The 27,734-nt window shown below is 41.9% G+C and overlaps 1 protein-coding gene and 1 long non-coding RNA gene across 3 annotated transcripts in view; one reads left to right on the top strand and one right to left on the bottom strand.

The window, feature by feature from the left end:
- CAMK1G (calcium/calmodulin dependent protein kinase IG) overlaps positions 1-27,734 on the bottom strand; it is a 426,418-nt gene that overhangs the window by 53,563 nt on the left and 345,121 nt on the right. Inside the window, exon 1 of one of the 2 annotated variants that reach the window (XM_074977533.1) lies at positions 3,082-3,443. The exons of the other annotated variant lie outside the window; for it this stretch is intronic. The gene's annotated coding sequence lies outside the window, so the exon portion shown is untranslated. Of the gene's footprint in view, positions 1-3,081; positions 3,444-27,734 lie in introns of those variants that run through there. 2 annotated transcript variants of the gene reach the window in all.
- LOC142001895 (uncharacterized) lies at positions 238-25,823 on the top strand. The gene is made up of 3 exons (XR_012642583.1): positions 238-268; positions 12,623-12,718; positions 25,691-25,823. It is a non-coding gene; the product is annotated as an uncharacterized LOC142001895 (long non-coding RNA).

Raw genomic sequence — 27,734 nt, 5'->3', positions numbered from 1 at the left:
CTGTCACTGCTTTAGAAGCCTGCCTTATTAGTAAGTGAGATGCCAGACAAAGTCAAATGCAGCCTGAATGCGAGCCTGCTTAGGTACAGTTTATATTCAGAATCCAGCCATCATGCTCTCAACACTTCTCCAGAACTTGGAATATGCCATAGGCAGAAAGCTTCTCAAATGTCATTGTTTCCTAAAGTTTGACCCAACTCCCCAAAGTATTTTCTAACTAATTCTGCTGAACAGGAATAATCTTCTCTGACAGATTTTGGAATGCAAGGTTTGTACAATGAATTTTTCCCATTTAAGTGGCACATATATGTAAGCTATCTTATGGTGGCATTTCCCTAAGGGACTTTTAAGATTTCACCTTAGAAAGGTATGACACTTAGAGTGCTGTTCAAGTAGTTGAGAGCAGCCGATATCAGAGAATATTGTGAGACTCAGGTTAGTGGCAATTCTGTTTATTCTTGGCCATAACCCTGCATGGAATGGTGTAGGAGTTACTATACTACAGTGTATCAAGAAATTACATTTTTCGAAGTTTAAATTAGCACCTTCATTTAAGCAATGATCATGACTGGGGAAGTATAGAGAGGCACTATTAGCAGCCTTCTGATATTGCACTATGAAATTAATAAGACAGGCTAAATGATTGTAGTGGCACTGAGATGCAAGGCCATTAGTCACAGCTACTAGGAAGAGAATTGTGTAGATGTGAGTTTCAGTCGATCAGCAGGAAGATGATCTGAGCTCAGTTCTTTTGCATTTAATGTAACTTGAATTTGGTGGCAGAAGATGGGACAAGGGACTTGTTTATTCAATTTGAATAGAACAGAATGTTTCCCACTGAACGGGATTCAAACAACAATTTTACATGATGTCTGACCTGATCCACAAGAGCAATTATCTTCAGAGTCAAGAAGGGGCATCTATGTAAACAACCACATCAGCTTGAAAAGATTTCTGTGTTGGTGAGTCAGGCAAATGGAAAACAGTGGCATTGTTCACAAAGATTTACCTTCCCCCAACTTGTTTATCGCATTTAAACCAGCAAAAACTCCCTGCATGCATCTGAAATAATCATCATACGTGATACTGTGTTAACAAGTTACTGGACCAATGCAGCTCATTGTTAGGTGATGGAGTTGAATCCTTATTAATAGCGCCTTGACCAGTCACCTTTAAACAACCAGGTTCCTCTGAGTTCTGAGGGCCTATTGATTAATGTGCTGTAAAGTTGCTGGGGAATTCTCTCACATTTTCAACAGGCACATATCACCCATCATGACACAGCTTTGACATGCAGCCTACCCAAGACTGACTTTGCATTGGGTTGAGTGTCTACATATCCACCTGCATTCAAGGCCACAGAACCATGGGACACCATCTGATTTTTACTTGCTGAAAAGGAGATTGTGTTGCAGACATTACATATCACAATGCTGTATATGTTCAAAGCCTAATGCTGGTTTTGGCTCTGATATGGCTTTCGTCTTGTGTTTGGTTGACATCAAAATGCCTAAGTGACATACATTAAATCTAAATATGCCTATTGAGCTTGTAAGAACTTCTGCAGGGTTTAAATATAAAATATGAATAAAATACACATTTTAAAAGCATCAAGGAACAATCTAATAAGGCTTAGAAGTTACTCTACAACAAAGCTATTTGCATGCATCACTTTCTAATTTGATTATTTCAGAAAATGTAATCCAGTTTTCAGGTATATTTACTTAAACTTTGAAACTTATTTAGGTGGGAAGAAAAATCTCTCTCTTCTCTTTCAAGACACAACATCAAAAAAACCCAAAAAACCAACTGTATCCTCAAAAAGAAAAAGTCACCTAACACCCAATAAAATAAGTAGGTAAATACTATTGTCCTTATTTTACATACGGGGAAGAGAAACACAAGGTTGGAATAACTTGTCCACAGCTGTAAAATGAGTCTGGGATAGGGGCAGGAAAACCTTTCAACTCCTACTCCTTTGCTCATCACTGCAAACCATGCTCAATCATACAGACAGGAATTTCTACACAAAGGAATGATTTCATTCAAGCCAACATCAAGTTTCTTTGTACAGCTGCCAAAGCCTTTGCATCCATGTAAGCCCCCTTTCCAGAACAAAACATTTGCAGAAGTGGATGAGCAATTGAGATTGTGAAAGATCTGAAAATTTGTAAGACAGTGTCTGAAATTGATTGCATGGATGGATTAAGATGTAGTGTCTAATAAGTAAGGTAAAAAGGTCCAGAGCAGGTATAAATAGAATGCACTCACTTGAAACTCATCACAGTGAAAACCTCCTTTGTGTTCACAGTTGCACTGAGACATAAAAACTGTAATCACAAAAGCAAACAACCACCCCCAGATTGTTCTAATGCTCTCACTCAAGTTTTGGCATGAATGTGCTCTTTTAAAATATCTGCCTGTGTCTTTATCTCCACCAATGTTCATTTAGAAAAGGTTAATTCTGGAGATAGCACACAAGCTGCAGAAGCTGTTCAGACCCTCAGCAGCAATAGGCCTTGTAATAGTGATTTTCAGTTAATTCAAGAAAAAGCAAAACAACTAAAAAATAGAACTTGGGAAAAAGTGAAATTTGAAAAATACTTGAAAGTTTGCAGATACATACACCTTGTGTGTTTGGGTCATTGGCTATTTAGAAGTAGGAACTTTTCAGCAAATGGATGAATGTACACAACATCACATGAAAAATCACGTTAGTGTGGTGTTTTCTGCATCCAAGAATACTTCCAAAATGATTCCCTTTTCTCAGTAAAGAAGACCTTAGGACCTTCTTATTTGGAGACTCCAACTGCATTAACAATGTAACATGCGCAGGCATCTGACGAAGTAGGCCTTTGCCCAAGAAAGCTTATGCTTCGATAAATCTGTTATTTTATAAGGTGTCACAGGACTTCTCACCGTTTTTGCGGATACAGATTAACACGACTACCCCTCTGATAACTGTAACATGTTATGATTACAAGAGGGTCAGGGGAGCTGTAGCCGGACTGTGGGTTCAGTTCCATCAAAGCACATTTTATAGATTATTTGTAAAGTAATAAGACAAAGGAGTTATTTTACCTTTATTAGAAAGATGAATACCGTTTCTTAATTGCTGGATCTGTTTTTCAGCTTCCAAGAAGTACAGACCTGACTTGTCTATCTCTGGTGAGAGGAGTTGTTATCCTCCTGCAGGGAAGTGCACATTAAGTATATATTTTTTTCCTCATCTTAAAATTGGCTTTTAAAGGCCCAATCAAAATATAACCACCTTTTGTTAAAGTCAGTGAGTGGTGAAGGTACTTACCATTCAAGTATGTTCAGGGCTCTCATTTTAAGAGGACAATAAAATATTTCCTATATAAAAACATCACTCAAAAGGATAAATTTTAAATTAATTACATTAGACTACTAAGGAAAAAGAGAGACAAAGCAAAGCCTGGGCAAACTTACCAGACAAGCACCATGTTAAATGAAAAAGGCAACATTTAAAATCATTCTACAATACCTGTGTCCTCTAAGAAATTATTCAAAACTTCTTGTTGCACTTGACTCTTCCTTCTCATGAGTTCCAGCCGTGACTCTGAAACTGGAAGCAGACCAATTTCTCTTTGCTTTTTCCCTGCTCCTGGTGTGTAATTCAGCAGGGAGTTGACATGTCTGGAATGAATCCCAGACATTCTACTACACATGTGGGCGGTAGGATGTCCAGTGTAGGACTGCAGAAGTCTGCTCTCTTGAAACATCATAATAAAGTTGTATCAGAGAGATAGCCATGTTAGTCTGTATCTTCGAGAACAACAAGAAGTCCTGTGGCACCTTACAGACTAATAGATATTTTGGAGCATAAGCTTTCGTGGGCAAAGACCCGCTTCATCAGATGCATGAGACATCTGATGAAGAGGGTCTTTGCCCACGAAAGCTTATGCTCCAAAATATCTGCTTGTTTGTAAGGTGCCACAGGACTTCTTGCTGTTCATAAGAGAGTTGCACAGTCTGAATTATAATGTGAAAACATTAAATGCCACATTTAAGTCTCCAGTGAACTGGCAAAAGCCCACACATTGTGCAAAGCAGCGATGCCACGTTTGGGATTTAGATCAATAGATCCAGGGGTCTCTAAGTCTTTACATAGTTACCTTTAATTCACTCTTTTTGCCTCTTGCTTTTACACATCACAATTCCATGCACCAGCGTAGACCGGGGTGGTGAGAATTAGAAATATGGACAGTTCAAGATTCTCTTCGATGTACTGAATGACACCATAATACATGGCAAGGAACAGGGAGGGGATGGAATGACAGGATGTTGATAAGCAGGAACACAAGAGGAGATTGAGCAAGCCATCGTGGGCATGGAAATCTTGTTTAAACTCTTCATAGAGGTCAGTCAAAGGGTTTGCAGGAGAAGTGGTGTTATATGGGACTGGAATTACATGGGAAAGCACTTAAAAACCAATCTTGCTGTAATCCTTTCAGCAGGTGGCTTCTGATGTTACACACACAAATAATTCAAAACTGCCTAAGTCTCAGTCCAGACCCTTAAATTCCATTTTAGATATAAAAACAAATTATGCTTTGGAAGAATAGATATAAAAATGAGCTATTAATTTCATTCTTAATCATAGCTGTTCATACCCATAGCATCTTGACATTAAAGCATTGTGTTGTCTTATGGGAGATCATGTTTAATTCTTCTGATGTGGCTCTTTCATTCTCAGGGGAAAAAGTGCTATGGTACAAAGACTTTACTGCATGCATGTACAAAATGGTGAAAGTGAAGTGACAATTACTTTACCTGAGCTGCTTTGTTCATTGCTTCCATATGGTATATACTAGGGGATCTTCTTCCTAAAATGGGACACCCCTGTGTACATGTTGGATGCAACTGTGAATTTCTGTCGGGATAAACAGCTCTTTCTAGGTCCTTGTTTGCACAATGAAAGTAACAGTAGATGACTATCAGGTAAAGGACTCTGCAACAGATTTTGCATGTTCTCCTTAACCTTGGTCAATTAGATTCTGCAGGCTCAGTAGTAATCATTAATTAAAAATGCTTAGGGATCATGCAATTAGCTTCTAATAAACATCCTGCTAATTAAGCTGTTCAGTGGTACATTTACTCTAGAGCTTAATTAGGTCTCTACATAAATCTAGACAGAGTCTCTTATTCAACTCTGTTTTCGCAGAGAGGCCAATTTTTCTGGATCATGTCCTTACTTGCAAAACAGATACTCTGGAAAGAACACTAAAAGCTTGAACAGTTGTTTGTTTGGTTTTTTGCAAAATATCTCTTTGTGGTACGAATCAATACATTTAAGATTCACTGAAGCTTGATGAATTTCTCCAAGCTCTTCAGTGAGAATATTTTGTTTACACTTATTTAATATGATCCTTGCTGGAGAAATTCTAACATTCATTCAAGTTTTTGAATTCCTGTGCAATATGCAATATTTCCTGTGCAATATTTCAGTGTGTGTTTGTATCCATCAGAAACTCACACCAAACTCTGCCCTGAAACACCAAGGATACTGAAAATGGCAGTTTACTTTTCTCTAGTATCGATAAAGCTTTAGGTATCTCAAAATGCTTTAAAAAGTAGGGTGTGGAAAGTATGCGGCATAATGATTGTGTAGCTAATCAGGTAGCATTTTCTATAACTAAAGCTCACAGTCACAGGGAATGTCAGTTAGGTCTCCGGATGAAAATGTATTGTAAAAAGAAGTGACCTAAGGAACCACTCACTTTCACTTGGTGAGTGACCCAGACAAAGCAGGAAGGGGTGCACACTGCATGTATTAGTGTCAATTTACAGTTTAAAAATATTTTTTTAACTTGTCAGCTATCTCTAGATTTTTTCTTCTTCTTTGATATAAAGGAAAAGCTGAAGGCTGTGCCTCTTCAGAGAGCTGCATGTTCAGAGCTGATCAAAACTATTTCCCTCCCTCTAGTTTGGTCAACATTTTTTTAGTCAAAATGTTTAGTTTCTTACAAAATACGTTTTTGCAGGATGTTTATATATGTAAAACCCAAATACTCAAGCTTTCTTATGGATGGCAATGGGTAGTTTTTAAACTCTCTCTTATGTGTGTCTTGGATGGGCAACAGGACCATAACTTTGTACTGGGGAGAGCCATGTAATGGCGGTGGGGTGGGGGGCAGGATAACTTCGCAAGACAAGCTAGAGGCTTGAAGATGAATATGGTCCCACAGTGACTCAGTACATTTGTATACAGAGATTTATGGGTCTACACTGACACAGAATCATGGGGCTGGAAGGGACCTCAGGAGGTCATCTAGTCCAGCCCCCTCCTTCAAGCAGGATCAACCCCTACTAAGTCATCCCAGCCAGAACCTTGTCCAGCTGGGACTTAAAAACCTCAAGGGATGGAGAATCCACCACCTCTCTAGGCAACGCATTCCTGTGCTTCACCACCCACCTGGTGAAGTAGTTTTTCCTAATATCTAACCTACACCTTTCCCTCTTCAATTTCTGACCATTAGTCCTTGTTCTGCCATCTGACACCACTGAGAACAGTTTCTCACCCTCCTTTTTAGAGCTCCCCTTCAGGAAGTTGAAGGCTGCTATTAAATCACCTCTAAGTCTTCTCTTCTGTAAACTAAACAAGCCCAAATCCCTCAGCCTATCCTCATAGGTCTTGTGCTCCAGACCCTTAATCATTTTTGTTGCCCTTCGCTGAACCTTCTCCAGCAAATCCACATCCTTTTTATACTGGGTGGCCCAAAACTGGACACAATATTCCAGATGTGGCCTCACCAGTGCTGAATAAAGAGGAATAACTACTTCTCTAGATCTGCTCAAAATGCTCCTCCTAATGCACCCCAGTATGACATTAGCTTTCTTGGCTACAAGGGCACACTGTTTACTCATATCCAGCCTTTCATCCACCATAACCCCTAGGTCCCTTTCCATCGTACTGCTGCTGAGCCAGTTGGTCCCCAGCCTGTAACAATGTTTGGGATTCTTCCGCCCCAGCTGCAGGACTCTACACTTCTCCTTATTGAACCACATCAGATTTCTTTTGGCCCAGTCCTCCAATTTATCCAGGTCCCTCTGGAGTCTCTCTCTACCCTCCAACATATTTACCTCTCCCCCTAGTTTTGTGTCATCTGCAAACTTGCTGAGGGTGCAACCCAGTCCCTCATCCAGGTCATTAATAAAGATGTTGAATAACACCGGCCCCAGAACCAAGCCTTGCAGCACTCCCCTTGAAACAGACCACCATCCAGATATTGAGCCATTGACCACTACCCATTGGGCCCGACCATCACACCAGCTTTCTATCCATCTTATAGTCCAAGGATCCAATCCATGTTTCCTTAATTTATGGACAAGAATGTTGTGGGAGACCATATCAAAAGCCCTGCTGAAGTCAAGGTATATCACATCCACTGACTTCCCCATGTCCACAGAGCTTGTAACTTTGTCATAGAAGCTAATCAGATTGGTCAGGCAGGACTTGCCCCTGGTGAATCCATGTTGGCTACTTTTGATCGCTTTCCCCTCTTCCAAGTGCTTCAAAATGGATTCCTTGAGGATTCCCTCTGTTATTTTCCCAGGGACTGAGGTAAGGCTGATGGGTCTATAGTTCCCTGGATTGTCCTTCTTTCCTTTTTTAAAGATGGGCACTATGTTTGCCTTCTTCCAGTCATCCGGTATCTCCCTCGATCTCCAAGAGTCTTCAAGGATAATGGCCAAAGGTTCAGCAATGACCTCTGTCAATTCCCTCAGTACCCTGGGGTGCATTAAATCCTGACCCATGGACTTGTGTACATCTAGTTTTTCTAGATAGCTCAGAACTTGTTCCTTCCCCACAGATGGCTGCCCTCCACCTTCCCATACCGCATCATCTAGGACCATCATGGGGAAGCTGACTTTGTCTGTGAAGACTGAGGCAAAAAAAGCATTGAGTACGTCAGCTTTTCCTGCATCATCTGTCACTAGATTACCTCCCTCATCCAGTAATGGCCCCACACCTTCTCCGATAACCTGTTTATTGTTCACATGCCTGTAGAAACCCTTCTTGTTACTCTCCACGTCCCTTGCCAGCTGCAGTTCCAATTGTGCTTTTGCTTTCCTGATTACTGCCTGGCATTCTCCAGCCATATGTTTATACTCCTCCTTCGTCAACTGTCCACGTTTCCATTTCTTGTATGCATCTTTTTTGAATTTAAGCTGACTAAGGATTTCCCTGTTAAGCCAAGCTGGTTGCCTACCATGTTTGCATTTCTTACTACACAGCGGGATTGTTTGTTCCTGTGCCTTCAGTAAGACTTCTTTAAAATACTTGCAGTTCTCTTCAACTCTTTTCCCCTTCATATTCGTTTCCCAAGGGATCCTGCTCATCCGGTCTCTTAGGGAGTCAAAGTCTGCTCTTCTGAAATCAAGGGTCTGTGTGTTACTGCTCACCCTTCTTCCTTTCGTCCAGATCCTGAAATCGACCATGAGATCGTAGCTGCAGCCCAGGTTCCCTCCTACTTCTAGTTCTTCTTCTAGTTCTTCCCTGTTTGTGAGCAGCAGGTCAAGTTGCGCACAGCCCCTGGTTGATTCCTTTAGCACTTGTACCAAGAAGTTATCCCCAACATTCTCCAAAAACTTCCTGGATTGTCTGTGTGCTGCTGTATTGGTCTCCCAACAAATGTCTGGATAATTCAAGTCTCCCATGAGAACCAGGGCCTGTGATTTGGAAGCTTCACTTAGCTGCCTGAAGAAAGTCTCATCTATCTCCTCTCCCTGATCTGGCGGTCTATAACAGACACCAACTACAACATCACCTCTCTTACTTCCACCTCTAAGCTTAACCCAAAGACACTCAACTGGATTTTCTCCTTCCTCATACTGGAGCTCTGAGCAATCATACTGCTCCCTCACATTGAGCACAACTCCTCCTCCTTTTCTCCCATCTGTCCTTCCTAAACAATGTATAACCTTCCACGACCGTGCTCCAGTTATGCGAATCGTCCCACCAAGTCTCCGTTACTCCAACCACCTGATACTTGTGTGACTGTGCCAGGGCCTCTAATTCTTCCTGTTTGTTCCCCAGGCTTCTGGCATTAGTGTACAAGCATCTTAGAGAAGGGGCCGATTGGCCCACTTTCTCCTCTTCACCCAGGAAACCCACTTGATTGTTCTCTCCTCCTTCCCCACTTACCTCCGGGCTTGTGTCACCTTCCCCCTTTGGGCCTGGTCCTTTATTTCAAATGGAAAATGTTCTTGATATTACATCTGGAAGCCTTACATGATGAGCCAGTCAGAGATGTCATTAAACATGGCAATGGCATGCTACAAATGCCTGCCCCATGGCGTACTGGTACGACGCCCTGGAAACAGCTGGTTTGGGTTTGTGCTCAGACTCTTCTAACTTGAATGACCTCAGGAAGCAGCTTTAGTTTACATTCTGCAGCTGCAATACAAGTGAAACATACTTGATCAGTGGTCCAAGACACCCTCCCATCCCGCCTCCAAGTTGATAGGCTACTCACATCTCTAACCACTGCATTACTCTCACGAAAGTAACTTATTTCCCAAGTTGGTAATTCATGCTGAGAGCAAATGCTAATAGGAGGTAGCAGCCAATTAGGAACCTAAAGGGGCCTTTCATTAGCTTTAGAGAAATTAAGTCCTAATTATGGAGGTTTAAGTAGATGCCTTCTCCAGGGGCTAATTATTGCTCCATAATAAAGCAGAACTGTGATGTGGAGCATCTGGGGAGGGAGCAGATCATGAAATGTGAATGTGTGTCTGCACTATGCTAACAAGTGGAGAACCAGGAACTTAAAAAATTAGTTATTTAACTTTCTCCATGAAACACCCCCCACTGTCTTGGCAAGCAGCAGAGTTGAGGGAACATCTCAGTGGAAAGGAAGATGTAAATGATGTCAGCCCACAGGCAAGGACAACTCGGGTCAGTCAGTGCTATGCTCCTAACAGAGCTATCTGAAAGCTCTTGGCAGCCCTGACACTAGCTGTATGTGAGAGTCCAAGCAGGGCAGGGGTGGTTGTATGAGCTCCATAAAGCCAGTGAGGAGCAGAATTCACAACAGTTGGGGGGGGGAGAGAAAGAGTACCTTGCACCCTTATACACAATCTTGAGTAACAGGTGGTGCATGGGTTGTCAGCAGGCCTGCCAACAGGGCGAAGGCAAAGGGGACAGTTGCCCCCAGGCTCAGCATTTCAAAAGCAGCAGGCCAAGGGTAGAAGGGGTGGGGCCAAAGGTGATGAGATTTGGATCACCTCTGGCCCCACCCCTTTGGAGTGCTGTGGCAGAGCTGCTTTGACTGCATGCAGCTGTGAATGAGTTGAGGGCGGGACTGTGCTGTGGTCCAGGCAGCACTGAAATCTGATCGCCTTTGGCCCCACCCCTTCTACCCTTGGCCTGCTTCTTCCTGGGCGCAGAACCAGACCCCTCCCCCCCAATTTGCCCCAGGCCCATGGTGGCTGCCGGCTCCGTTGGTTGTCCGTGTTATTCCTGAAGGTACAATCTAGCCTGTATCCCCAGCAGCAGTGGGCACTGTGCCAGAAACACGGTTCTCAGGCACAGCTCCCTCCACCTCTCCCTTTCTGCTCTAGGAACGAAGGTGAATGTTGATGGTGAATACCAGGCACAGGATCTATCCCACATCTCACACTCTGCTTCTTGACTCACAGCTGGGGGTGTATCGAGAAGCGAAGGGGCTGTGCTTTGTACCAGACCTTGGTCTAAGATAAAAGTGCACATTTTAAAAGAGGAGATGAACTTAAAACTATTGCTGGTTTCTTTGCAGACACTACTTGGAATACAGTCATTTCCACATGTTTTTATCGTTTGACACACGCTCAATTATCATTGATCACTGCGGCAGTGAATAATAGACCCACTGACTCATCCCGTCATTGTACCTGGGTATGCATGGACCAGGAGATACACTGTGTCCTGCATGTAACAGTATCTTTATAAGCCCCAGTGAAGCAGAAATGACTATCATGAAAATTTGTCACACTGTGCATGCAACCCAAAAGGAAACAAAAGCAGTGATTCCGTGTGTTAAGCCCGTGGTATTTTCTAGATCATGGAAGTGTATTCTACAGTCTACAGACATACACTGTCTTACCCTCACTCTAGTACAGTGAAAGTGCATACAGGGATTTTCCTCTGAACCACTGCCCTCATTTTCAATAGAGCCTTTTTGTCAGTAGCAGTGATTACGAACAGAAATCAAGAAACCAAACAAACAAACTCACATCTGCAGCTGGTCTGTCTGAGGCACAGAGGTATCCAAACAGGTCATGCTGTCAGCACAAGAACAAAAACAGCTACATACTGGGCACCTTTAATATCTGCTAGGTTCCACATAATTCATTCAGAGGTTCTGAATGATTATGCCTGTTGCCTGCAGCAAAGCCGAATGGGGACAGCAAGAAAAATAAAGTGTTACTTGTGAACATCCTTGGAGGCAATTTTAAACAACAGGTGGCATTCAGTCCAATACAGGTAACTTCTTTTCCCCTGAAAACATGCTCCACTATGCAACATGGAATCTTTTTGACGTGGAACTGAAGTCCAAAAACTTCTGTAAAAGTTTTGACCCACATCAATTTCAGTTTCCTATCTATGATCGAGGTCAGCTGTCATTAGGCTCACTTTGCACATATTTCATTAAACATACAGGCATACCGTACACTTAACATAGCAAACTTTTGTATCATTATGTGTCTCCTTTCTCACTTACAATTTCCTTCTGTGATAAAATCTAAAATCAAATCATGCACATATTAAACATTCTTTCCTTACCATCTTTACTCATGCAAACCTCCTGGTTTGCTACAATGTCTTTTGGGGAGTTATCCAGACCATTTATATAAAGGTGTCCCCATCAACTTCAAACTACCACTAACAGTTAAATGGATTAGCTCCCAATTAGCAAAAGGAAGATGTGCCAAAGTGGACTTTAAGGGGAATCTGCAGACATTTTGCAAAATGCAGCGTGTAGATCAAGCCCTGTAAAGACAGAAATTACCTAACAGCCATATTTCAGTGTTACTCCAACTCATTTCTTTTTTATTTCCTATCTCAAGAGAGTGAGCCTGTGTCCCACTATTTTAAATCATCCTTTGTCCTTATCACATTAACACCAGCAAATTGGCACCCCTCAATGCAATGGTAACAATCCTCTCATTCATGCGCAATACTGTGCACAATACTGTTTGGGAATTTATTGAAATGTCAGAGACAGAGTTAGGATCTGGGTTATATTCCTGACTCTGGAAGACTCACTTCTCCACCTGTTTTTTTTATTTTTTAAAAGGGATAACACATAGATGAAGTAAACCTTAATTATTAGACATTTTGGGATCTCTGTTGGAAATGTTTAATGGAAGTGCAAAATATTATTGTCCAATCAGTACACTGAAGGGAATTATATGGTGTTCCTAGCTCTATACATGACTGGGTGCTGCAGCAGCAGGCATGCTTGCTATCTGCTTCTCTGGATATACTTTTTGCCGCCCATTCGGGAAAAAAATTCTTATTGGATGTTGCATTTTCTATTGAGAAAAGCTTTAAATAAATAATAAAAAAATAAGCTCTCCCCCCCACTAATTCATTGTTTCCTTCCAATGTCAGGTTCTTCTCACTTCAAGAGGTTTTGCACAGAAACTACTGATTCGCAGCTCTTTCTACAACATCCCACTTTAAAAGTTCTTAAAACACAACAAACAGGTACGCAACATTAGTGATGGCTCCACATGACAGATGGGTTAGCTTTCGGTGCCCTGCCTACTTTACATGGCTGTGGCCAGGAAATGAGTTTTTGACTCCAATTCACTATTGTGTTGCATCTTTTCTCCCACTGGGAAGCAGAGGCAGGATGAACTTAACATGGTAGCATTAAGATTTGGTAGCATGGTGAAAAGTGTAAATGACCACACAAGATGGAAAGCAGTGACGCAGCAGTCCCTTTCAGGCACTATCACCACTGTATCTCAGATCCTTATTGCACAGGTCCTCTTACATGTCAAGGGCTTCCCTGAAACCAAATATCCCTCTGATTTTATCAGCTCCAAATAAGACAGCATAAAATGGGGCCAAGAATAAGCAACTGATGCAATTGATAGCACGGCAGACACACAACGGGTCATGTCTTATTCTCTGCAAATCCTTTTTTTAATAAAAATCTGTCTGCCAAAAAACATTTAAGGAAAAAAAATATGTACTGCTGTTTTGTTAAACAGAGATCACAGAGTGTCCAGTTCGGAGCAGCAGGATGTTAATTGAGAAATGAGGCAAGAATTACATTGGAAACCTTTAGTACATTTACATGATGGCTGCAGATAGGTTGTGGCCATGTGTGTGTGGCTGCATATTGTTTTTGCAAGCTAAATCGTAATGATCGGAATTAGGGTGTGACAATGCACAGGTAATCACATGCCTGTACTCATGGCCTCTGCTCTGAAGGATACACAAGTTGGGTTGCAAATTGCACTGGCCTCAGTCAATATACAGTATTTTCAATTTTGTCATGGCTAACCTAACAATGGCAGCATATTATCTTTTATTATACATACACCTGTTCTTTATGCTTCTTGCAAGAGTCTGTTATAATGTTCTGGCTGCTAACAGATGGGCAGGTTTTGGTTTAGAAGAGTAACATGACTCAATGGCATTATTCTTATTACCCACACTCAATCTCTTGCCCCAAAAAGAGCCATTGGGGAGCCATTCAGAGACAGGATTTAAAATACCAACCATCATCAAGAACAAATGAGGATGGCCTTTTGGTTACAGTACTGGACTCTGACTCAGGAGAGGTAGATTCTGTTCCCAGCTCTGTAAGACATTTATTCCAAGATTTCAAAACTCACAGGAGTATTCAGGAGGATGGTTTCATTTGTGATGCACTTGCATATTTGCACAAGGTCAAGTGTATGCAAAGAAAAGCAAAGAACAGCAAAAGGAAAACACTTTGTAACCGAGAGTCAGATAGCCTGAGACAGAAATATCAACCCACATCGGTATTTGGCCACCAACGGATTCTCCTACTAGACAACGCTTTAAGCTGTTGAAAGGTATATAACTTTAGTCTTGGGTCAAGTCCAAAAAACCACAGAGTTGCACACCTTTTCTGTGATTTTTCTCAGACTCTTGTGACAGGTAGAGGACTAATTAATTCTTAAAACAGATGTCCTCAAAGCTTGGGAGGTGACCCTGAATCCAATGGCAAGCAGCATTTATCACAGCCAGTCAGTAGGTGTGATGGTTACTTAGCAGTTCCACAATGCCTACCTGTAAGATTGCTTGGTCTGCTGCTCCCTCACATGGCTGCATGAGAAATTTCAAAACAAAATCATAATTTGGAAAGGAGTTTACATGGAAAAAAATAGAAAAGTTTCAGGACAAATTGACACGCCCCTTTGAATACAGAATTTATACAGAAGAGTACTTCAGTCCAGAGAGTAGCTCTTTCAGGTTCTTCTAATCTTCATAAGGAAAATCATTTTTACATAAGGCAAATTAACCTGTTTAGCACCTTTGCACACTATGATTCATAATACTGCTATTTACACCACCATATGGAGAAGACCTCTCCTGACTAACCAACATCCCTGCATATGTACTGTTGAAATCAACATATTGCTGAAATTCAGGTATGCTAGCCCCTGATTTAAGCAAGGTTAACTTTTTGTTCAACATCTGCATTAATGATTGGAATGAGGGAATGGAACGCACCCTTAGCAAGTTTGCAGAAGACACAAAACTAGGGGGAGCAGTACATATGCTGGAGGGCAGGGACAAGGGCCACAGTGACCTAGACAAATTGGAGGGTTGGGCCAAAAGAAATATTACGAGGTTTAACAAGGACAAGTGCAGAGTCACGCATTTAGGATGGAAGAATCTCATGCGTTGCTACAGGCTCGGAACTGACTGGCAGTTGTGCAGAAAAAGACCTGGGCATTGCAGTAGACAAGAAGCTGGGTATGAGTCAATAGTGTGCCCTTGCTGCCAAGAAGACTACATGGGTCTGCATTAGAAGAGTCATGGCCTGCAGATTGAGGGAAGTGATTATTTCACTCTATTTGGCAATGGTGAGGTCATATATGGAGCACTGTGTCCAGTTTCGGGACTTCCCCTACAGAAAGGATGTGGATAAATTGGAGGAGGTCCAACAGAGGGCAACAAAAATGATTAAGGGTCTGCGGCACATGGCTTATCAGGACAGGCTGAGTGAACTTGGCTTATTTAGTCTGAAGAAGAGAAAAGTGTGGTGGGGGGGCAGGGGGAGGTTGATAGCAGCCTTCATCCACCTGAAGAGGGTATTCCAAAGAGGGTGGAGCCAGGCTATTCTCAGTGGTGGCAGATGCCAGAAAAAGAAACAATAGTTCAAGTTGTGATGGTTCAAGTTGAAAATTAGGAAAAACTATTTCACTAGGAGGGTGGTGAAGCCCAGGAATGGGTTTCCTAGGGAGGTAATGGAATCTCCATCCTAACAGGTTGTTAAAGCCAGATTTGCAATAGCTCTGTCTGGAGTGATTTGGTTGGGGTTGTTCCTACTTTGAGCAGGGTGTTGGGCTAGATAACTTCTTGAGGTCTCTTCCAACCCTAATTCTCTATGTTTCTATGAACTTTGGTGCTTGTGGTGTGAACAAAAATTATTAGAAACCATAGAATATAGAAATTCCAAATGAAAGTACATCTTTAATTATTTTTCATTTATAACACACTTGCATGTGACTGAAATATGTATAAAAGACTTAGCTGTAAACAGCTTTCTTTCTCGTATGTACCATAAACTATAAAAAAAAACAAAAAAAACCGCAAGTGTTGTAGAATTTGGCTTAAATGAAAAACAAAAGCCTAATTGGATTCTTCTCTGCTTATTTCACATGGAAGCCAAATTCAGCTAAAGCATGTATTGAGAAGACAACAGCTAGAAGAAACAGACCATTTTCTATCTACAGCAATAATTGCCAGAGAAATTCATGCTAAATAGGGGTAGCAAAGAAAAGAAGAATGTAAAAAATACACTTCTGAGCACATCAACGCCAATGAAAAATAGAACCAGCTTTAGTTTCAGATGCAACTCCATCATGCCTAGTGGGTGGCACAACAAAATATGCACAACAGAAACAGTTTTAGAGGAGGGGAAGATTCCATAAAAGTGATGCACCATCCTTTCCTTATGGAAGGGGACCACGAGGGAATGCAACACAGTTTTACACTGAAGGCACATGACCTATACACACTTCGAAGATACCTAGTAAGCTAGGAGAATGGATTGGTATGTTGAGGCACCAAAAAGCAAACGGCAATTTATAACTGGTTCTGAGGTTTGTTTGTTTTCAAAGTAGTCACAGTTTAGAGGCAGGACAACAAGATCCCATTGATAACAGTTCATCTTAAAATCTCCTTTGGACAGGAACTGGTTTTGCATTCTTTGTTTATGCAGCAGCTAACACAATGAGGCTCTGGTGAATGACGGAGGTTCCTAAATGCTACAAAACTAGCTAGGAATGGCTTAAAATGGTGGAACAAAATCTAGCAATGTCACCTTAAATCAAGATTTCACAATGGAAACCAGTGTTCCCTGTAACCTGCACTCTTGGCTGGTCACTCAGGAGAGAGGCAAATGCCACCCAGCTGATAAGCAGAGCATCTGCAGTGCCCATGGCCTCAGCATGTGTTTTTACTGGTGGTGCACATCCACACATGCTTTGGAGCATATAAATTTCATTCCACCCATTGATGAAAAAATTAGAGGGAACATTGAAGGAAAGTGGGGGAAACAGTCCCGTCACCAGATGTAACACCACAATCTGCAGGCAGAAATTTATGACCATCCCAGATCTGAATATCGGCAAAGTAGGGCAGAATGATTAAAATCCCTGGAATTCTAACACAATCTAATAAAATTAATCCCATTGTTTTAAGGCTGCCTCATGCATACATGAGGGAGAGGGATTCCCAGAAATGGTGAAAGGGCTCCTCATCCTATATACAAAATGCAGAGGCAAGATAAACTGAAGTTGATCTCTGCCACCTCTGGATTATTTTTTGGTTCCATCTCTACCGTAAGAGATGATTAAAGATTTCAAGGCTAGAAGAAATACTTGTCTGACGTCCAGTATAGCACAGGCCACAGAACTTCTTCACAATAATTCTTTTTCCACTAGAGCTTATTTTGAAAAAAAAAATGCACTGTGGTATAAAAATTGCCAGTGATGGAGTTTCCACCATGATCCTGGACAAAGTGTTCCAATGGTTAATTATGTCTCATGTCTATGTTGCATCATAATTATTTTTACATTTACATGCAGTCTTGGAAAGATTAGATATTTTAGTTGTTAAATTCTGGTGAATGTAATTTCACAATGAACACATTTCCATTGATGATAACGGATATTTACAGATGGGGTAAAACAAGAAATGCTGCTTATGAACTTATAAAAGTGGTTTAAGAATATTTACTTCGTATATTTTGACATGTGAGGGTGATCAGTTGTGTTTTAATGGTGATAAAGCTTTAACTTGTAGCATTTCACCATTTATTGTCATTAAATAATTGCCTTAGACTCCTATATTGACTCCATACCATAATTTCCAGCAATGTGAAAATTTAAATAAACAAAAATCAGAAAATGTTGAAAAGTAACCATCAATATTATCAATTAAAGTTATAAAAATTAAATAAAAATGTAAGTAAGTAAATAAAAATTCACAGCCAATCTATGCAGCATCCTCCATTCCGAGGGAACCTAAGGGAAGCAGTATGACTGTCTACACATGCCCCTCCCTTTTGGAAGAGGCATTTAAATGACATGGCTCATAATTGTTTAATAAGGTGCTGATATGAATATTCAGCACTTCATTAGCACAATAGCAGCCAGTTGCGCTTTGCAAGTGCTGCTTTCAAAATGCAAAGTGACTGTGTAGATGCAGATGCTTCAAAATAAACCCCAGACTTCGAAATGCCCTTATTCCCAAAATAAATTACTGAAGATTGGAAGATATATGATAAAACATTTACCAAACAACTACAGGGTCGACCATTCAGCACATAAGATTGTTGATAAAACCTTGCTGCACCTGTAATTACAAACTGCATTTTAGTCCCCTGGAATGATGTTCTGGCAACATTATTGATGCATGTCTCCTAGGACATCTAGTTGACCTCCATTTGACTTGCTTCCCAGATGAGCAAAAAGCATAGAAACAAGAATATTTTAAAAGATAGCATCATGCATAATAAGCCACAGCTCAGTTTTTTGGCTCATATAATCCTTTGTTTCCATAATTATGAGAGAGACAAAGAGCGTGAGGAGATCTTTTATTGGACTTATTTCTGTTGTTACAACCTTGTCTCTGTAATATTGCTAAATGCTAATACCTACTGTCATGGGACCAACACAGTCACCAAAATACTGTATACACCTATACTTATCAACAGATTTGAATAATAATTTAGAATCTCTCTTCTTTGACTATTTGGGGGTTGTCATAGGATACTTGCTGGCAACTAATACATCTGCTAGAGCTAAAGGAATACATCCCAGTCTGTTTAAATAATCTTTTCACCATACTGTTGAAATAGAATGTCATTAGCCTTAAGAGCAATGAGTCAGCTTCTGGCAATCTATACAGTTAGTCACAGCACCCTTAAATCACCACCTCTCACTTGCCTGCAGTAAGTTTCCTGGCTCCCACCTATAAAATCTGACAACATTTAAGTCAGATAATGACTGTACATGTTACGGAGACCTGACATTCTCTTAAATTACATTGTGTGAATGGATAATAAAGATTGACCTCTTAAATATTTCTGTCTCTGAAAATGCAGGCTTTGTAATTTGCTTAGAAAATACGGATAGAGTAACTGAATGTGGGTAAGAGAAATTATAAAAACATGTTGTGAATGTCACCGGGATTTCTATACAAAGGACAGAAAAACATCAGAACCTCATGTTGCTGGCCAGAGAACATAAAGCATCACGAACGTCACCGTTGCAGTACAGTGGAAAGCCAGTTCATGTAATGATGGAGTCCAGGCATTATTTATGACACTGAAAGGAAGACACTTGTAGTAAATTGTTTTTCACTGTGGCTGAAGATGCTGCAACAGACAAGATCCACTATCTTAATGATGGTGTCTGTATTGCCGACGTACTGAGGGCAGAATATAGATTGTACTGCTTTTCTAGCAGCACAGGATCCTGCCACTTCAGCTCAATGGTGAACTTCCCTTAGTTTGCAGCAGTGTAAAGCTTCTGACACACAGATGATCAGTTAGAAGACAATAGCATACTACCATGTCCACTAAACAACACATTACATCTAGTTAGTTTCAGTTTTTTTAATTTTTAGGATTATGTGGAATTCACAAGAGTTCAGTCTCATTCTCACATCAGTGTAACAAGTCCATGGATGATGTAGAACTTTTCCATTATCACTTGCTGTACAAAACATGGCCCAATGGGATTGCAGATTGGCAGCAAATCCTCTTCCCATGCAGCTAAAAGCACAGACCCCTTCTTGTGCTTAATGAGAATCCCTGTGACACACAGCTGAACAATTCTGAATCTAAAGGTCACTAGCAGAGGACACAGAGCTCACAAAGCGCTTGCAACAGGTGCAAAAGAAATTCTTTTGGAATCTGGTAAGCTGAGGCTATGTATACACAACAAAATAAAGTTGAATTTATCAATGCTGACTTTGCAACACTTTGTTTTTATAAAGGCAAAGTTGATTGTCCGCACCTGCTCACAAAGTCAACTTAGTGCATCCCCACTAAATCGCCAAAGTTCGACTTTTGCACCAGTGCATTGTGGACACCTATCCCACAGATCCTTCAGCCCCACTACATTCTGGGTTTTTTGCTAGTCCATTATGGGAAAAAATGCCCAGAAAGTAATTGTGTGATGTCATCTTCCCAGACTGCATTGCCCTCATTCCCCCACATCATTGAAAGCAAACAGTCATTTTTCAGAAGTCTCTTTCCCTGAGGAGAGAAATTGTGTGAGTTGTTTACATTATTGCAAATGTGCTAGCCTTGTGATGTGCAGGTGAGGGGGAGCTAACCTGCCAGGAGCATGGCTCCTTGGGGTGCTAGCCCCCATAAAATATGAAGCGGAGAAAACAAGTTTCTCTCAGGGAAGAAGCCTACACCCCACAAACTCTTTATGATTTTGTTGCTTACATGTCAGACATGCACTCTACTAATTATACAGATGATTCTCTGCAGCACTCTATAAATGGCCTGGAGTAATTAACAACCAGAAGGAGGATATATTGGTCCTAAAGCGGGGGGGGGGAGGGGGGAAGAGCCAGCTGAGATTGGGGGTACACACCATCTTCCTCAGGCCTTCCTGCTAAATCCTGTGTAGGGAAAAAGCCCTCTCTAGCACTGAAACCTCACACAGGGAAGGACATGATGCTGTCTGCAGGCATGGTCCCCACTGCCCAGCAGCCATGTGGTATGGTGGCAGGGGCCTAGGTCCCAGGTGCATTGTGCCTTGGGGAGGCCGTCCCCGTAAAATGTTTGTGGGTGGCCATTGTAAATTCCAGAATGTTGAAGCTTTTAAGATGAGTTGCAAACTCTTCCCCTGTGAATATGCACCTAACAACAGACAGGAAGAAGGGCTTTCCAAAACAAGGGGTGGGGGTCCTTTTGGAAGGTCCTGTCTCCACAGGCAGCGCGCGATGCAAAAAGCCGCACTTTTGAGTCACTGCAGCGCCTCATTAGCATCTTCCAAACCCGCTCATTAACATGTCCCTTTCGAAAGGAAGGGGCTCATGTAGACCCAGCCTTTATGATTATGTTGCATTCTACAGCACTGAAACCCTGTGCAGGGCAGTACCTGCCACTGTCTGGAAACATGGTCCTCACTGTCCAGCAGCCACAGGGTGTTTGTGGGGGGACTACACATGTGGTAGGGGCAAGGAGGCTAGCACACCAGCTGCATGGCACTTTATGGGGAACAGCCCTGTAAAAAATACGAAGCACAGAAAACAAGCTTCTTGGCTTCTCCTGCTAAATCCTGTGCAGGGAAGAAGGCATCTCAAGCACTGACACCCCACACAGGACAGGGCACATCGCTGTCTGCAGACATGGTCCGCACAGGCCGGCAGCCATGCGGTGTGGGGATACTTGATTTTCACCTGGCACTGCTGGGCATCTCTGGTGTTTACTCAGCACAGATTCATTCACCTACACATATGAGATCCTGGATATCCTGATGGCTCCATGTTTGGGGTCTGTTGTGACCCTGACAAATCACGGAATCAGTGGAATAAATTGCCAAGGGAGGTTGTGGAATCTCCATCGCTGGAGATATTTAAGAACAGGTTAGATAGATGTCTATCAGGGATGGTTTAGATAGTACTTGTTCCTGCCATTGGGGCAGGAGGCTGGACTCGATGGCCTCTTGAGGTCCCTTCCAGTCCTAGTGTTCTATGATTCTATGTCTGGATGCAATTGCCATGCTGGCCAGAAAGAAAATTAACTCAAGTTGCCAAGCTTCCTGTTTCCTACTTCCAGCATACCTGGAGAGCAATGGAGGTGAAAGCAGCCAGAACAGACACGTTCAGGGCATTGTGGGATACCTCTGGAGGCTGATAAAACTGATTTAAAGTAATACTATCTCCATACGAGCATTAATTTGACCTCCTAAACTCGAACTTGGCGTATACCACATCAGAGGGGTGGAGCAAGAAAGTCAACCTTAGCAGCCCTTAAAAATCAACCTACTGGTATTTGCTGTGAAGAGAGTAACATAAAATTGAGTTAAATGCCTTAAAATTTACTTTATGTTCTAGTGTAAACATAGCCTCAGGAAGTTACAACCAGGCATAAAAAGATTGCTGAGGATTTATTAATATATGGAGCAATACCTACCTCACAGAGCAGGAAGAGACTGGAGGTCACTGAGTCCACTCCCCTGCACTCACAGCAGGGCCTAGCACCCTCTCTCACAGACTTTTTTTTTAAATTTATTTGTCCCAGATCCCTAAGTGGCTCCCTTAAGGACTGAGCTCACAACCCTGGGTCTAGCAGGCCAGGGCACAAATCACTTCGCTAGCCCTCCCCACCAAACATATGGAGATATACATTTCCCGTAGAACTGGAAGGGTGCTCTAGTGGTCATCAAGCTCAGTCTCCTGCCTTCTCAGCCAGACTGAGCACCACCCTTAACAGATTTTTTTTTTTAAATCTGTTTACCCCAGCCTCCCTAAGTAGCCTACTGAAGGACTGAACTCACAACCCAGGTTTGTGAGGCCAATGCTTAAACCACAGAGCTACCCCTCTCCTGGGCAAACAGCCAGCATGGCAAAGTGGGCAGAAGATATTTCAGAACCATTTTTCTACTCTCGCATGCCCTAAGGTTTCCCAGATCTATTTTTGGGCAAGGCTGGAAGTAACTGAATTACACCACACCGAACTTGATTTACAAGTATGAAAAGAAAAATGAGAGTTAGGGTCATTCACACAAGTGGATAGATCCATCCCCCTTCCTGCCACTTTTCATGATCAAGGTCTGAATTACAACGAGGATTGTTAACGGCATAGCCAAGTGCTATAACTTCTAAGCAGCTGAGATTTACTCCAATAGGTTCCCTAAGAAGGCCACCTCTTTCTTCATAAAAGCTGCACATCAGCTTTGAAATACCAGCCCAGAGACCACCTGCCTAGCTGTGATGTATTATTTGAATGACCTCTTGCCAGTGAATTCCACCCAGGATAAAATCTGTTTATTATTTATATTGCTCAAGTGTAGGAATCACTTTCAAGTGTCCATTTTGAGGAGGTTGGCACTGGGAAAGAGAGACAGTAAGTGTGGCACCTCCTTATCAAAGTGGGAGATAAGGAAGAGAGGTGCCAGTCTATGATGTCACCTTGGAGGGAGAGAAATTAGAAGCTGGTGCAGTATTTATAAGCCAAGAACATGCTTAGGATTCTGATCTTTGTAGATGGCCTAATAAAAAGTCAGGGATACAACAGATTTAGAGCTAACATTCTCAACAGAAAGAGTTCTCAAAGTACTGAAAAACTAAATACATCTTTTCTGCAACGGTAAAGTCAGTTTCTGTGTTTTCATTCTACAGTTGGTTCATACTACTCAGACAACTACAAGGAAAAGGTGGCCAACTCCACGCTTGTTTACTTGGATTCCGCAGAAGTATGAATGTTGCCCAAGTCTGATTCAAACCATATTTTGACGTAGGGTCAAACAACATTTTGCCAAGTTTAATTGAAAGGCTCATGAACAATGTTCCCTCTAGTCCTTCTATCTCAGTGTGGATTTTTTCCATCCACAGGTGGAATATTTTTTTATGTGCACCAAGGCATGTGTGAACATGCAGCACCAACAGAAACAACAAAAACAAAAACAACCCCCCCCCCACAGCCTCTAGTTAGGAGTAGTCAAGCATAGAATGACAAACACAGTATACTGGAGACTCTGGCATTTCAGAGTCTATTTACGTGGGCGTTTCTCATTACTCATCTATCTTTGTTCCATATTTAAAAAAAAAAACAAAAAAACACACAACCCGCAAAGCAAAACACCCACAGCTAGTGTAATTATCCAAACAAAAACATTCAGGCATATTTCATGTGAACAAGGAAGGTGGCAGGAGGAGGAGAGAGAAAGGATCAACTCCTGCAAGTGAATTTTCAGAGACTTCTGAAAATGAAATTTCCATATATCTCACTGGACTGAAATCTCTTTCCTTATCATATTAGTTTGTCCTCTGCCTCAAACACAGTCTGCTTACTTTTTTCCTAATAAAATAAGTTGGAGGGTTTTCTCCACCCTATATAGAACTGCTGTCATCATCTTCACTTAAATTATTGTCTGATATTCTTCCTCCTCATCTGCAGTGAGTTGTAGGATTTTAACTTCTAATACATAGAGACCACCATTTATTATGTATAAATTTTCCTATTCTTCATAAAGTGGAGATTGTAGAAGGCATTAGTCATACTTAACATACAAATTTGGGAAGATGCATCATTTATTCAGAAGAATATTTTATCTTACTGTTATGATTAGTTAACTTTGCTAGAAGTAGCACACATCGGATTATAAAGTTCTTTGATAAGAAAGATGGTTTTTAATATGTTCTTGTTAAGGGAATGACATAGGAAATGGCACATCACTAATCAAAGTGCTCTAATGGGATGGAATTCAGGCTGTCTAGGGTGTCAAAGCAAACAGAACTGAGGTGTGCTTTCTGGCTATTGCTGTACTATCATGTTATACCAAATGACAGCTTGTACTGTGATCTGTGTACAGGCCGGATACAAAAACCCATTAGAGAGGGATGGAAAGATTCTCTTTAATTTCAGTGAGGGTTGGCTCAGACCCTAAGCTTTTAAATAAATTAAGCAGGGATCAGACTAGGTCAGTACTTGAATTGAAGACCTTTAAACTGATGCTTAAATGCAAAAGGAAGTGTTTGATTCAGTAAGATCTAGAACCTTGCCAGGTGTTAAGGGGCATTGTGTTTCTGAAGGCAGCATCCTTCAGGTGACATATCTTGGGAAGATTTAGTGATACTGCATAGGGGTTGGAGACTGGCCAGGTCATCGAGTCAGGTAATAATCTTCTGCCTGCCAAAACTGCCTCCTCCAGTTATGGGTAAATGTACACAGCAAAGAAAAACCAAGGGTTGGCCTATGCCAACAGATTTGGATTTGTGGGGCTCTTTCAATGCTGTGTAAACTTTCCAAATGTGGGCTGCAGCCTGAGGGTTGGGACTCTCCCAACCCAGCAAGTCCTACAACCCAAGCCAAAGCCCAAGCCTGGAAGCTTACACAACATTTAAACAGCTCCCCAAGCCAAGCTGAGGCCAGCCACGGGTGTTGAGCTGCTGTACAGGAAAGCTCTCTGCGGCAACGAGGACTGAGCTTCACTGCCTGTCCCAAATTAGGGTGTAATACTGCAGGGCTCTGCTACATAGTTACTGAATTTTACTTGAAGAGGGGCTGGATTTGAGTACATAAATCTCCACTGTTGTCAGACTGCAGGCCCAGCACCTGGGGGTGGGGTGTACAATTGCCCTCAGGCCTGGAAAGCCTGAGACCTGGAGCTTCTGGCCACCACTGATGATACTGGAGCTCCAGATCCTTCAAATTGCTGCTTGAGTGCATGCAGTGCACTCCAGACAGCACTGAGGGATGGGGTGATGGCACGCTGAAGTCTGGGCAGTGTTGAGGGATGGACACTCTGGGCCCCAGCCCTACCCCTTCTGAGCAGAGCAGGCCCCCCCCACACACACACCTTGTTCAGGGGCACAGGAATGCCGTCTGGCCCCTTTTTAGCTGGTCCCAAATGAATTACCCTTCCTCTCAGTTTTGTTATTTTAGATACAACTTAAGCAGAGGTGGCGTTGGGCAGGTGCTCTCTTGTTATTTTCCTAGTGAAACTGACTAGATTCTTCACATCACTGCTTCCTGCCCCTCACCTGCCTCACACTTCCACAGGCACTGACTATTTTGCTGGCACAGTCTCTTACTTCATTACCATTTTGTTGAGTTACACAGTACATGCTCTCTGGGCAAACTGCTTGCTTTAGAATGGCCACCACTGCTCAAAAGACAGAAGGAGGCAGGGCGGAGGTTCTCGCTGTGGCATAACAGAAAGGTTGACACATGTTTTAGTCTATAAGATGCCACATGACTTCTTGTTGTGTTTGCAGATACAGACTAACATGGCTACCTTTTGAATATATTCTACCAGCTAGTCTGCCTTGAAAGTACATTGGCTAAGTGTCCTGTTTTCGACCAGAATACCCAGTTAAAGTCTCAAGTTCTCTGCGGCTCGCAGGTGCTCTGACCAAATTCGAAATAAAATAAAATTCTTCCTGAACTAAACAAGCACACTGAGTTGCTTTTGATATTTCAAACATAAACACCCAGAAGTTATTTGGGAGTAACAAGTCCATCTGCATCTCATAGTACTGTCCGAGGACTCAGTTTTCCCGGGGAAAGCAGTTTGCACTGGGTGACAATTGCTTCATGTGAAACACCAACCCCCTGGGGACTTTCTACATGTCAGTTATTGAACACATGCTCTTCTGCAAATGAAAAATAAAATTCAATTAACTTTCATCTTGCGTTTTTACTCTTCTCTTCCTGCTTTGACCTCTCACTTTCCGTTTATTTGAATGGGGACAATACACATGCTGGTAGCAGTCTAGACACGTGTCTAGGTCTATCCAAAAAACCCAGTATTTTCTCATTCCTGATTTAACATGTGGCTCTCATGATTAACTCCCTTTTGAAACTCCACTGTGAATCTGCCTGAGCTCTCACATATTATTACAGAGCTATCCAGAGTCATGCAGGTTTTGATGAGATGGAGCAGCTTTAGCTCAGAGACACCAAATAGGAAACATTAATTTGCATCACATTTGGACACCTCACTGTGCATGACCCTGTTAAATATTTGGAAAGATTGTTCTTGTTAAAGACAGTCAGACATGAAAAGAAAAAATAAAACCAATGCCTTCTTTGCTTTATAGTGCCCATAAGAGGCCAAGTAAGGGGCAGAGCAGGGCTAGGGAAAAGAGGTTATGCTGCTAAAAGCCTACATTTTGCAGACAGTTCACATGTAACAAAAACAAAACAAAACAAAAACAAAAAACACCACCCTTTTGCAGTATTTGTCATTTATTTTCCTAGTTGTTGTACCTCAGAATAGAGACTGATAACCCTGGATTATAATATTTCACACATAGCTGGTTTACAATAACTAAAGAAACTACAACTACTACTTAAGGAACTCCCTGCTGCTATTTGAGACTTTATTCACTCAGACATAGCATCTGAGCCCCAACCTGGATTATTCTATTTACCTCCCAAAATCCACAAACCTGGGAATCCTGGACGCCATATCATTTTGGGTATTAGGATAGGTATTAGGATAGTCCCATACCACTGGACTATCCAGTTATGTGGACTCCCTCCTCAAGCCCTATGCCACCAAAACTCCCAGCTATCTCCGAGATACCACTGACTTCCTGAGGAAATTACAAAACATCGGAAAAGTTCCTGACAACACGATCCTTGCCACCATGGATGTAGAAGGTCTGTACACTAATATTCGACATGAAGACGGATTACAAGTGATCAAGAATACCATCCCTGATGTCACCACAGCCAGTCTGGTGTCTGACCTCTGTAACTTTGTTCTCACCCACAATTATTTCCGATTTGGGAACAATTTATACCTCCAGATTAGTGGAACTGCTATGGGCATCCGCATGGCCCCACAATATGCCAATATATTTATGGCTGACCTGGAACAACAATTCCTCAGCTCTCGTCCCCTATTACCCCTCCTCTACTTAAGATATGTCAATGATATCTTTATGATTTGGACCCATGGTATAGAGACTCAAGAAGAATTCCACAGAGACTAACAATCTGCACCCCACCATCAACTTGTGCCTCAATTACTCCACGTGAGAGATACATTTCCTGAATACCACAGTACAAATCAAGGAGGGCCTGATCGGTACCACACTCTACCAGAAACCCACTGATCGCTACACTTACCTACACACTTCTAGCTTCTATCCTGCTCACATAACTAGATCCATTGTTTACAGTCAAGCCCTTAGGTACAATCACATTTGCTGTGATCCTACTGACAGAGACCGAAAACTACAAGATCTTTACCAAAATATTCATAAACCTGAATTACCGGTCAGGAGAAATAAAAAAACAAATCGACAGGGC

This window comes from Carettochelys insculpta, chromosome 26 (genome assembly GCF_033958435.1).
Source record: "Carettochelys insculpta isolate YL-2023 chromosome 26, ASM3395843v1, whole genome shotgun sequence".
Classification (NCBI taxonomy): domain Eukaryota; kingdom Metazoa; phylum Chordata; order Testudines; family Carettochelyidae; genus Carettochelys; species Carettochelys insculpta.
Note: the sequence above shows the minus strand (reverse complement) of the source record. Positions and strands in the feature narration are given on the sequence as shown.